Source organism: Hemitrygon akajei, chromosome 1 (genome assembly GCF_048418815.1).
Source record: "Hemitrygon akajei chromosome 1, sHemAka1.3, whole genome shotgun sequence".
Classification (NCBI taxonomy): domain Eukaryota; kingdom Metazoa; phylum Chordata; class Chondrichthyes; order Myliobatiformes; family Dasyatidae; genus Hemitrygon; species Hemitrygon akajei.
In genome coordinates this window covers 184,498,574-184,512,331 of record NC_133124.1, presented here as the reverse complement: position 1 = coordinate 184,512,331, position 13,758 = coordinate 184,498,574, and the positions used below count along the sequence as shown (strand labels likewise).

The 13,758-nt window shown below is 41.6% G+C and overlaps 1 pseudogene; it reads right to left on the bottom strand.

The window, feature by feature from the left end:
• Positions 1-313: 313 nt before the first annotated feature.
• The window catches only part of LOC140727940 (histone-lysine N-methyltransferase PRDM9-like), a 45,458-nt pseudogene continuing 32,013 nt past the window's right edge, over positions 314-13,758 (bottom strand).

Here is a 13,758-nt window from a genome sequence, read left to right as displayed (position 1 = left end):
TTTTAGATCACTTTGCACTGAAATAGACCTTGTTTTTTGTTCTGAGTCTGTTCTGTACTGTAAAAGTTTTTATCACCTGGTTTTTCCTGTGAATGCTGCTGACATGATACTATGTGCCTGCAATACTTCTGTAGGTACATTTTACTTTATTGTGTTCAGGCATGTACTTGTCCATATGGCAATAAACTGAACTTTTGACATCTGATTAGAGCTTAAACTAAAAGCAACATACTGTATCATAAAAGTAAATGTAAACTCACACCTTATCAGCAGTGCAATAGGAAAATGTAACACATTACCTTCTCTCTAAACTTTAGTATTGATTCTCTTTGACAATATATTCAACAGAGTCCAAATCAAACGTTGCAGAGGAATTTTTGTTAACAGCTGGATCAAAATTTTCAAAAAATAATACATTCAAATTACTTTGTGACTTTCTGGAAAGAAGATTGGGTGTCCACTCCTCATCTGAATCACTTGATTCATACAAATGGGGCTGACACCCTCTGCTCCGTCGTCCCATGAATTCTGGCTTTGGTACATTCAGTCCTGTGAAAAGTAAAATGTGTTCATCATCTATTGATGATAATGCCAGTGTTTCATTTCACCAGATTTACAAGCACAAGATAGCTAGGAAGGTTAAGAGGGGACAGTTGAATTCAAAAACTCACAATCAAATACAACTAAGGGTTCATTTTTAGACTTGAAGAGAAACAACATAGGTTTCTCCATTATCCAGAGAGGATTGTATAGCCAAGGCTTAATGGGAATATTATTGTGCTATTGGATAGGAAACTCTCACAAGGAAATGAAAACAAGCAAAACTGCACAAGGAATCGACTAATCTCAAGGCAGTTTGGTGTGCTCATTTCCTCTAAAGTGACAAAGAAATCTTAGTGATCACACATTACTTTGGAGGGAATCTTTTGGGCAGGAATCTGATTCTTATTCACATTCATTTCTGAATTCATGTGTTTGTATGTTTGTGTCATTACTTAATTTTAAACTTATCTTGTGCTTTAACAGAGATTTATATAGTATTAAAAGATGAGGCCCTCACCAGCTGAGTAGACATTTAATTTGAATTGCATTTTGTGGGACATAAGAGCTGAACTTGGAGACAGTGGAGCTCCAATGCACATGATACCCTTGTCATTGCAGTGATCACAGATTTGGAACATGTTGCTGGAAAATCTAGCCATAAACATCCCAGCACATTTTGAATGTTGTCTAACTTGCAGAGCCAGTACATGTTTGGTTTGGTGAAAGCAGTACGTATCAAGCACCATGGAGAACAAGCCCTCATCCAAGGTACTCCATTGCTCACTTTAATATTTGTTGTTTCTAAGTGATCTCTCAAGTAGGGGATAACATCTCTTATTCTGGTTCTGTGTGTTTTGGGGATGCTCTTCGGATTCAGAGCACTATTTATACAAAGTTCTCTGTAGATCCAGTATTTCATTTAATTTACTGAATAGACTTCCCACATTGTCTTCCAATGTTTTGAACAGTGACAGATCATGGAGAGCCACATCAGCACTGCTGTTAGAATTTGACAGGATAACTTTAAAGTCTCTTCTGTTCCTCACACAATGCCAAACCTTAATGTCATGTTGTTAATTTGGGAGAAAACACTGTCAATGGTTTGCTTGATGTTGTGAATAAATTTGCACTATTCTGCAGAGAAAGCATTCATTATTCATCTACCAGTTTCAGAAAACCTGATGCACAGTGGAGAGTATCCTGACTGGTGCATCATGGCCTGGTATGGAAATACAAATGCCCAAGAACAGATAAGCCAAGAAAAAGTGGTGGATGCGCCACAGTCCATCAAAGGAAAAGTCCTCCCAGTAATTCAGTGATGCCACAATAAAGCATTCAGCATCAAGGACATCCACCACCCAGGCTTTGCTCTCCTCCCTCTGCCATTGGGAGAAGGTGAAGGAGCCTTATGTCCAACACCACCTAGTTCTAGAACAGGTCTTACCCTTCAAGAAAATGAACCTCTAGGTAGTGTATGATGAAATATACATACTCTAAACTTGAGCGGGCATTTATTGCGGGAGTGTTGATCAGCAGAAAGGCAAGTTAGCAGACGACCTTCGTTTAGAATTTTTTAGCGTTAACCAAATGTTTTGTACACATCAGTGAGTGTTGGTTTGCTCAAAGCTTAGGTATTCAGTGTGTAAAGAGGCAAGTGGTAATCTGATTGCTTAAACTCTTGTTCTTGACTGAGAGTGCAGTGACCGTGCTTCAAACATGGAGACAACAAAGATTTCAACTGGGGGCAGCCTGGCAGAAGAGAGGAAAGATCATTAATCAAGAATGTGTAATGATTCCAGTTTATCCTGGGATCTTAACTGTGGTGGGTGCTTGCTACATTTATTCTTTGTATGTCAGAAGCGCATGTCATTGTGTATAAAGTGTAGATTGATAGCTTTCCAGTATCTGCAGATTTTCTTGTGTTTGAATCAATATTACCACAGAACAGGGCTATTAAATGTATTTATACACATTCTGAAAGTGTATCAGCAAAGGAAATAGAATGCACAAATGAACACAGCCTTCAAACTCATTATCCACTGTGATGGCATGTGGGAAAATCGTATGCCAACAGGTGTCATCTGAAAATGCCGAACAGAATATTAAGGAAAATAATGCTTTCTACAAACCCATGGCGAGCATGGCTTCATAGTTCCGCTTCACATTCTTATAGCGGAGTTTCTCCCAGTCACTCAGCTCTGCCCAATCTTCTTTGGAAAAGTAACCAACAATGTCTTTAAACTTGTTTGCATCCTGGAAAGAAAGACATTTCCTGAAGTGCCAGAGTATTAAAATCCATTTTGTTTCATCACAGTTGCAAAACAGATTAGACAACTTTCCACATATTTATTTTGTGTTCAAGGATAATACCTGCAATATAGGAAAGGAGATCAAGCAAGCACAAGTTCAAATTACAGCAGAGACCCCCTGGGCTGGACTTAAGGAGAATTTTTATTTAGAGGTTGGCAAATACTTGGAATTTACACCCAAGAGTTGAGTAAGGTCAACCACTGATTACATCCCAGATAAAAAGTATGTCAGAATATAAGAGGCAAGAAACTACTGCAGATCACAAAATGAGTGAAATAATGCTCTTCAGTACCTAAATGAGCGATGAAATTCTGGAATGATGGGGAGTGCTTGAGTTGCTGATTGACTACATACTGAAAACCATTTGCACTTATTCCCAGATGAAGGAAAAATGCTATACTGTTGGCATAGCTACTTCACTAATGCTGTTGTCATCCAGTGGCATCTTAAGAAAACCGAGTAAGTTGAGATAAAAACCATCCCAAAAAAAAACACAAAATAATGAAGATAAGCAAATGCCAGGCATGAGCTGTGGAAACAGACATTAAGTGAGCGTTGTCTCACATCTGGGGAGAAACAAAACACCACAGGGACACAGAACTGGAAGGATGAGGTAGATAGTCTGAATGGTCGAAGAACCAAAGTTAATGTCCATGATGAGAATCAACACCCGGAGTAACTCATCAACTCCCCACTGACAGGAATTAATGTGGCTGGGGTCTCTCCACAAGCAAGAATTAATCTGGTCTGAGATGGAGCAACAGCATCTTTTCCCTTTCAAGGCCATCAAGAGTACATCTAATCATCATCAGTGTCCAAGGTCCCAAGGAACTCACCTCCGATTCCCCGCTCCCAGACATGACTTCATCTCCTAAAGCAACACCCCAGCCTTCTTTCCTCAACTCTCACACTCTAATTCCCCTGATCCTTCTCGCCCTTTTTCCCTTCTGGGCAACTCTGCTGCCCAAACATCTTCCCCTGATCCTGTTACTTCCCGCTCTGCCGAGACGGCAGACAGCTCAATCCCAGATAAATCATCTCCAGTGACCAGAGTGCAGTTTTCTCGGTATTGCGCTGGAGATTCTTTCTCCCCCAAGAGTTTCCTTCTGGCGAGGGAGCACTATCTCCTCAGTAAGATTTTCGATCATGGGTCTAGTTCCTTATATGAAAAGGGGAATTCAGTCCCTCGCGATTTTACTCTAAGAAACTCCACTAATCCTCACACACCCACGACCTCCAGTCGAAACCCACTGCCCGCCCGCACCGGGCCTATTTATAGACGTTACTCACGTGATCGGGGCTGCCAAATCAGATGACGGTATACCGTGTTGCGCGTGGGGCGCTGAAGCTCTGTGGTATAAAAAAAGCGCCAAAACGGTCCGGACTTCACATCATCTCCGCTTTCCCGCCAGAAGGACGGGATGGGTGGGATTGTCCTCGGCGCATGCGCGTTGTCGGGTCGCTGGCGTGATGACGTCAGGCGACAGAGCCTGGGTGGGTCTTTGAAATAACAGCCCCTCCTTCAGCGGATGAAGAAGTCGATTTTAGTTAAAACAATTTGATAAAGTCCGCTGATTCTGTTCTGTCTGAAAGTCTGTTCATCAATACATTAAGGTAAGTATTATGATATGTCAACTATTTTTGCAGATGGATCAAAATATACTTAAATTGGGAATGTTGTAGTGTTTGCCCGAATTACGGGTAACAGTAAAGAAACGACTTAATAATTATTTATTACTACATCTAGCAAAGTTGGTTGCGTCATGTTAGCCTTACAGTGACTGGAGGAAGTTTGTCCATGTAAAGCTGTAACGTTCAAATTCTTTTTCAATTTTGAAGAATTGAAACAGCAGTAGATCAGACTTACTGTCAAAGATTAGTTCGTGTACAGATGATCGGTTTGAATGCTTTTATTTCTTAAGGGTCCCTGCTCATAGAATTGTTGAGGGTTATGAGTCGGTTGATTGTTTAGCTGAAAGGCTGGACAAAGTTCAGCAGTGGGTATAGACCTTCCACTTCGCAAATCTGAATCTAAGGGGTTGGTCGGGTTAAGAATTAAGGGGTTATGGCAAGAGTTATGGGGTAATGAACATAAGGAGAGACAACATTACAAAATACATGAAACTTGAGTTCATTGGAAAGTGGGATAAAACCAGAAGGGATGAGTTATTTTACGTGAATTATAATGGCTTAATTATTCCTTGTATCATGTTTGTAAACACCATTCTGGGTTTTGTAGGTATTACTATGAAACAGTTTAATATATGTTATATTGTCATGCAAATGGATGAAAGAAAACAAATGCAGGCTTCATAATTTTTGGGTTGATACTTTTCATTTGAAAGTTTTGCTAAGTTATGGGACTGGCTTTAATTTCATTCACAGTCTTGTCCTTTACTACTTGCAATCTATAGCTCTTCTTTATTATAGCTTTAATTTGAAAAAAAGAAGTACTAAGGGCTTATTCCCAATTGTCTACTCCACACCCCAGTCCAGTTTGTGGCAATAATGCACCTTTAAGTTGGACTGCCAACTGCTATTAAAAGTCAAAATTAGAAGAAGAGAGATGGCGAGGCATTGGGGTGAGAGATTCTTTCCCAGTTTGCTCGTTATCCTAAGGTACCAGATGGCTCACGGGCCAGATGAATCACAGAATCAGGTGGTTGTTGGGATGTTTTTGCTTGCAACCTGTTTTCTGGATGCTACTGCTGCTAATCTTCAAGTGAAGTGAACTTTATTGTCATTTAACTCTGTAAATGTATATCACGTATGTAATGTATATAGAAACAAGACAATGTTTCTTCCAGTTGGAGTGTAAAGAAAAAAAACACACAAGAAAGTCGGAGGTTAGGATAATATCTACAGATAAATAACAAAGTAATGTGTATTAATATTAAATATTGTAAATTATGGAGCAGAGTAACCACTGACACTCCGAACATGATATGGCTGGGATAGTCGTCTCCTGCCTGATGGTAGAAAGTCAAAGAGGATGCTGGATGATGGGTGGGATCCTTAATAATACTAAGGGACCTACGTATGCAGTGCTCCCAATAAATGTCCTGATGGATGGTAGGAAGATTGCTATGATTCTCTCAGCTGTTCTCACACTCCTTTCTAGGAACATCTGGTCTGATGCTTGACTGCTCTCATACCAGACGAGATGCAACCTGTCAGGATGCTCTCAATGGTGCCTCTATAATACGTTGTTAAGATGGAGGGGAGTGGGAGCCTTGCTTGCCTCAATCTCAGGAACTGGAGGCACTGGTGTGCATTCTTGTTCAGGGAGGTGATATTAAGAGACCAGGTGAGGTCATCTGTGATGTGAACTCCCAGGCACGTGTTGCACTTAACTCTCTCTACGGGGGAGCCGTGTATTCACAGAGGGGGATGGTTTGTCTGCACCTTCCTAAAGTCCACAATGATTTCCTTTGTCTTCTCCATATTCAGGCTTAGGTTGTTCTTCTCGCACCAATCTACCAGCTTCTCCACTTCCTCTCTATACACCGTCTCATCATTTTTCTTGGTTACAGCCAATTTTCCTCAGTTGCCAACTTCCAGCTGCATTTCTTTGTGGAAATATCCACACTCAGTACATGCGATCTCATGCATCATTTTGCACAGTAATGTTTATTGCATCTGCATATTGTTGACATTAAACAACCTGATTTTTTTTTCAACAGAATGAGTTTTGATCTCACACGTTATGGAAAAACGAGGGTTGAGTGGATGTGAGGTGGGGAGAGGGCATTACACAGTGGCTGTTCAAACAATTTGCTTGTTAACCTTGCATCTATCTTGAATGTAACCTGCATCAGTAAGCGAGAGCCTTTCTGTCTTGGGAGCTGGTTCCAATTCAGGTACGGTTTGACCTGCCGTGCAGGAGGGATTCCAGATCACTCTGTTGCCCAGATTTTCTGAAGGATCGCCGCACAATCAGTTTCAATATCAGGTAGGGAATGCATCTCCGACTCGAAACATTGACTCTGTTCAGCGTTCCAGCATCTGCTTGTGTTTAAACTTTTTAAAATCATTCCATTGATGACATTGTGGAGAGGGGTCCAGGGATTTGGGCCTCACTGAGGAATTTCAAGTTAAAATTTCCAAGACAGGATGGCGTGCACCTCAGAAGTCCCAGTGTTCCCTGCTCCTTTTTCCATTGCATGTTAGAGTCCATGGATTTGGGAGGTGGAGTTGATGTAGCCAGTCTGAGTAACTGCACTAAAGTTTGTAAATTATGCTTTCTGCGGCTACTTTATGCATGTGGTGGAGGAAATGAATTATTTGGTGAATGGTGGGGACCCAGCAAGTGGTCCACTTTCACCTGGCTGATGTCAGGCTCCTTCACATTTTGGAGCTGCACTGATCTTGCCATTGGAGAGAAATTCATTGTAGAAGCAAGAGAAAATCTGCAGATGCTGGAAATCAGTAACACACAAATTGCTGGAGGAACTCAGCAGGCCAGCCTGCATCTATGGGAAAAATAAAACTACAGTTGACGTTCCAGGCCAAGACCCTTCATCAGGACTGGAAAAAGAAGATGAGTATCCGTAAGAAAGTGGGAGGAGGGGAGGTAGAACCACAAAGGTGATGGGTGAAATGGGAGGTGGGAGCGAGGCGAAGTAAAGAGTTGGGAAATTGATTGCTGAAAGTGATAGAGGGCTGGAGAGGGGGGTAATCTAATAGGAGGGGGCAGAGGAGTACCTGACGGAGGTACTTGGCAGGTAAGGTGAGAGAGGGAAATGGGAATTGTGGAGGGGGTGGGGTGGGCATCACGAGAAGTTGGAGAATTCGATGTTCATGCAATCAGGTTGGAGGTTACCCAGACAGAATGTAAGGTGTGGCTCCTCCAACCTGGGTGTGGCCTCAGCATGACGGTAGAGGAGGCCATGGACTGACATGTGGGAATGGAAAGTGGAATTAAAATGGGTTGACACTGGGAGATCCTGCTGTTTCTGGCAGACGGATCATAGGTGGTTAGAGAAGCGTCTCCCAATCTGCATCAGGTCTACCGACTCCATGTTCCTTTCACGCCACTTTCCCTGAATACCCCAATCCACCCCTCTCCTCTGACACTACCAACCCCCTTCCCACCTCTGATTGCATCTCTTATCTGTGTGGTGTCTTCACCACCCTCTTCCCCTCTCTGAAGGAGAGTGTTTTGTCCTCAGTAAGGCTTCACCTTTGTCCCCTTGCACCCACACTTCAGTGAGTTCCACGCCCACCATGATGCAGAGTTCTTCTTCTGTTGCATCAGTCTCTGGGCCTTCTTTGGCAAGGACACTCCACCCCACACAGATGAGCCCTTCTCCCATCTTGAACCCTCCTCCTCTGCCAGGACACCCCGTTCTGGTCTTCTGCTTACTCCAGATCTTTTCATTGCTATCTTGTGAAGGGGCATCAACTGTCTCAACTTCACCATTCCTCTTTCGAATTCCAACTTCACTCCTTCTGAACACTGTCTCTGTACTAATCCCAGCCTCACTATTAAACCCGCAGCTAAGGGGTGTGCTATAGTAGTCTGGCAGACTGACCTCTAACTTGCTGAGGACTGGCAACAACTGTCAGACACCTCCCCTTACTTATCCCTCGAACAGGACCCCACGAAGAAGCACCAGGCCACTGTCTCCAACACCATTACCAATCTTAATAACTTTGGCGATCTCCCATCTGCTACCACCAACGCTCATAATTTCTTCACCCCGCACCACCCGTTTCTACCTCCTACCCAAGAACAACAAAAATGCCTGTACAGGTAGATCCAGGTTACAGATAGATACAGGCCCCACTGAACTTGTATCTATGTATCTTGACCCAGTTTTATCCCCCATTTCACCCTTCCTACCTGTATCTGTGATACTTCACACACTCGTGAACTTTTCAATGATTTCAAGTTCCCCGGCCCCAAGCATCTTGTTTTTACTATGGATGCCCGGTCCCTATACACCTCCATTCCCCCACCAGGAAGGCCTCACAGCTCGCCATTTTTATCTGGACACCAGAGCCCACCAGTTCTCCTTCACCACCAATCTCCTCCATCTGGCGGAACTCGTCCTCACTCTTAATAATTTCTCCTTCAGCTCCTCCCACTTCCTTCAGGCTAAAGGTGTAAATTCTGCCTGGCCTCCTGAGTTCCTCCAGCATTTTATGTGTGCTGCCAGAAATTCATGGTATGTGTTTTAGTTGAGCTGCTGGTCGCCCTCAGTTTTGATGATGAGAGTCTTGTTAACAAGGTTTCCATGAGGTTTGTAGATTAGGTGGTTGTATTTTATCTTGATGGAAATGATTGCTTGGCATGTTGGTGGTACACTTTTCCTTGTCCCTTATCAGCCCTTATCTGAATGCTATCTAGTCCTTGCTTTATGCTGATGTAGTTTGGTTCAAACCACAGATAGCAGTGACTGGAACTGAACATTAAGTGATTGTCAGTGAATAACCACAGATCTGATCTTGTAACCAAAGTGATCCCATATAGAAAGTAGATGATTAATGAAATCATTAATTTCATGGTGATGTTTGGTCCAAGGGATTATACCCTGATGAACTCCTGCAATGAAGCCATAAAGTGAAAATGGCACATCTCCAAAGATAACTGTCATGTTTATTTATGACACCAGTTTTTGCAATAGCCAGCAGTCTGCTGGAAGAATTCAGTAAGTTAAGCAACATATCGCCAGGTAAATGGAACTGGGGAATGTAGGTGGAGAATGAATGCAGGCCCCCTTGGATAATTGGACAATGACTGACTCAGATATACCTATCAAGTTGGTCCAGTATGGCAGTGTTTGTCCCATCAACTTATAGACTCGCACAGAATTGTGGCTAGGAGGTCAAGCCTCCAACCTGTTCTCTTGCACAAAAAAAAATCACGACACCAAAGCATAGGCAAGAAAAAAGAATGCAAATAAAAAAGAACCATAGAACTGAAAGAGACCTATTTGAACTACAGTTAGTTCAAATTTCAGTCTACAGTCCAACCAATAGAACTTTGGTAACATTGTCCTACAACATCGAGAAGAGGAAGACCAATCAAACACAGAGGCAATAGGCCATCACACACGGTCGCCTTATCCAGCAGCAGTGAGCAAGATAATCAACGCTGAACACTCGCTCGCTTCCTCAAATACATCAATTTTCCTTTACATTTTAATCAGTGGGAAATGGAGTTGGTTGTGGGCTCACATCCTGTCTCTAAGCTTCTTCACCTCTAGGTCACTTCCTGGAATTTTCTCGTATTCAGTAAAATGTTAGATAATTCATTCGATCTCAAAACCACTAGTCATAGGCTCCAGTGGTTCAAGAAATACATTTCAGAAAACAAGCAAATGCAGAAAAAGCAAAATAAAAGTTCCATGGACTATCTGGAAGACATTTTCCGAGCAAGCATTGTTTGCTATTGCCATCTCGACTGGAAGATCAATCATTTCATTAATAATATTTTAAATGCATTGTAGGTCAGGGAAAAATTTAGATCCTTGAGCCCAGAAGAAACATTATACAATTCAACACGAAACATTTTTATTTTCAAATCTGTCTCCTGTTTCATCTTCTGAAACCATTTCCTTGGACATCATGAAATACAAAAACAGAATTTTTATTGAATACAGTATCTCCCTGTGTAGAATGAAATTCATCTACAAATTTGGCTGTTTGAGTCGAGTCTCTAGAGCAGCCTTTCTCCACCTTTTTGCCCTGAGGAACCCTTGAAATGATTTCACGTCTCAGGGAATCCACTCATAAAAATTATATCTACAGCTCGTGGTAGATTACCATAATCAGTAAGCTGCAGATATAATAATCCAAAAATAATTGTCCATGTTGTTGTGAGTAGGGAATAAGTTTTTAACTTGCCTTTCTTGAAATTAATCTCTTTCTTTCCCTTTCATAAATTTTAAAAACCCATAAGGCAAACATAATAAATTTCTCAGATCTGGCTTGAATTTGTGATGATTACACACGGATTTCAGCTTTAATTGAAATAAGACGCTTTCTATCTTTGTACTTGATGCTTATTAGAAAAAGCTTACTCCTACAAGTAAGAAATTGAAAACTGCAGCAAAATGTTCATTGCATTCCTATAAATGGCAGGAGACTCTTCTTTCACAGAAATCCAGAAGTTGTCCAGGGTCAGGTCAGTAAATTGTATCTTGAGTGTGTGACCAGAGTGCAGCTCACAAAGTTCTTGCTCTTCCCTCAAAGTCAAGTTCTCAGGCTGAGCAGAAGATTCAGAGAAAGGATCTCTCACCCAGTCATACACTAGTGTTGAAAGGGAGGAAAATACTGTTCAGATTTGTTCTGCAGTTCTTCCAGGAGGTTTTCAATGAGGCTCAAGACTTGCTGATATCCTTCCTCACTCTCAAGCAAGCACAAGCAGCAGTGGAAACATTTCAAGATTTCCCTTTGCAATATGATTTTTCAAAAGATTTGGTTCCGTTTTAAATCCAGGAATCTTGTCACTTGGAGTCAAAACATCTTTTCAGGGCCTTGCAGAGACTTGTTTAACTGATTCGTATGATGAAAAATGTCTGTTAAACAGGCTAGTTTCTGCAGCCATTCTTCATCTTCAAGGTACTCAGCAAAATCTGGCCTACTATTTTTCTGAAGAAACTCCTGAAATTGACCTTTCAGCTCAACACCCTGCTAAGGACTCTTCCTCTGCTAAGCCATCTGATTCCTCTATGTAGCAGGAGATTGGTGTGGTCTTTGTCCATGTTTATACACAGTTCTTTATAAACATGTTGAAGTGAACTGGTCTTAAAACTAATAAATAACTTGCTTCCTGAATCCTTTTACTGGCTGTTACTTTACTTTCAAAAGCTTTAATCTGCTTGATTTGAGATTTCACTAGTTGTTTAAAATAATCAGCACATTTCGTATCATATGGCTGTGATTTGTAGTTAAGTGTTTTTTCAATTTTGCTGGAGCCATTGTTACATTTGTCAGTTGTTTGCCATAGATGAGGCACGATGGAATAGGCTAACTTGGCTCACCAGTCCATGTAAAACTCATTGATAAGTAGCTTTCATTGAAAAGACAGTTTTTTTTATGTCAGTTGTTGCACAGTGAAATGACTCTGAAGATTGTAATTCTTCATCATGAACCATGTCAGAATTGGCCGTAGGTTTAGGCCTAGAATCCTCCTCTTCCATCTCACACCTCCTCTTCAAAAATCACCACACTGGTCCGTCTTTAGAATAAAAGGTTTGCTCCAATTTTCTACTGCACTGATAGTTTGCTTTCTCCCATAAGTCAGTTGGCGGTGTGTAAGGGGGAGTTGGAGGACGAGGCTTAAATCACAGCCCAAGTTGGGTGAGTCAATTAAACAGTCAGAAAATGCATTTCATGCTCCTCATCAGACCACTGTCCTCCCCTCTCTGCAGTACAGCGCTCACTAATTATCAACAGCCTTCCCTATCTCGCATCAAAAACTGAGTATGGACCTAACCAAATTAACACAGTCCTACTGCACACTGTACTAGGCTGAGACTTCTAATGGGGCTGCTTGGTCGCTGCCCACCACTGTGAGTACCAGCATTGCACATTGTGCCAAGTTTAAAAAAACAATGTTATTTTTTTAAACATGGTCTCTCGCAGAACCCCTGATGACCTCTCGCCAAACCCTAGGGTTCCACAGTACCCTGATTGAGAAACTTTGTTCCAGAGGAATAAATCCTTAGTAGTGACACTTGGAGTTTCACTAAAAAACTATGCCGAGTAATGTCAAACAGTCAGTATAAAGGGGCAGTGATGGTTTGATGGGACAAGTGGATTCCAAATTGCTTGCAGAAAGTGAAATTTTGTCAGATGATCTGTTCTGAAATTCCAGTCAGAAGATACAGTCTCGATGAGAGGAATAGCCTGGAGCAGAAACATTGCCCAATTTTCCAGGCACCATGGTGAGTGAGAAATATGGAACTTTGTTTCATTTATTTACTAAACTGTTGTCTTCCAGCTACGTTGGAAGAATTTAAGATTAGCAGCGGCTGTTCATGATAGTGAAAGTACTCATATTATGTAAAAGGCATACAGTTACAAACTAGTTCCCATGTTCTCAGGAACAGACTTTTACGGGGTTTGCTGAATCGTGAAATACAGTCCCACATGCAGTGTAGGTTTCATGTCACCATAACGTCCTTCCCTTTGTATTCTTTAGCTTGGCTAATGAAGCGAAATATTCAAATATTTCCAGCATTCTATCTACCTGTGCTGCCACCCTGAGGGATCTCTGAATCTGTATATCAATGTCCTTCTGTTCTTCAGTGTTTCCGAACCCTAACATTCATTATATCCTATCTTCATCACACATTCCAATGTGCATCTCCTTGCATTTATCAGATTTACATCTACTTGCCATTGTTGCTAGAGTCATGCATTAATGAGGCCTCTTTCTCACAATCACCAGTTAATATTGGAGGTTTCTCAGATGTGAGAAACTCACCCCACATTTATCAAATATCTGCTTACTGGTATGGAGAAGGATTTCCTGATTTTATAAATACCCTCTGGTGGAGCATAGAATGGCCCACTTTCATTATTGCACACTTGAGGCAAGGATTGTTCTCCCAATTATTGTGGACATGATTCAGACTGTATGATGTACCTTTCATTGAAATCTGTCAGGGATGTCTTGGATCAGACCCATGCTATTTTAAAGGGTGAGTTTGAGCTGCCAGAAGTCTTGGTGCATATTGGCACCAATAACATAGGTAGACAAGGAGAGGAGGTAGAAAGTACAAGGGAGCTAGGTGGAAAGTCAAAAAAGGACTTCCAAGGTGGTAATCTCTAGATTGCTGCCTGTGCAACACACCAGTGAGTGTAAGAATAGGATAATTTGGCAGGTGAATATGTGGCTGAGGAACCAGTAGAGTGGAGAGGGGTTCAGATATACGGATTGTTAGAATTTCT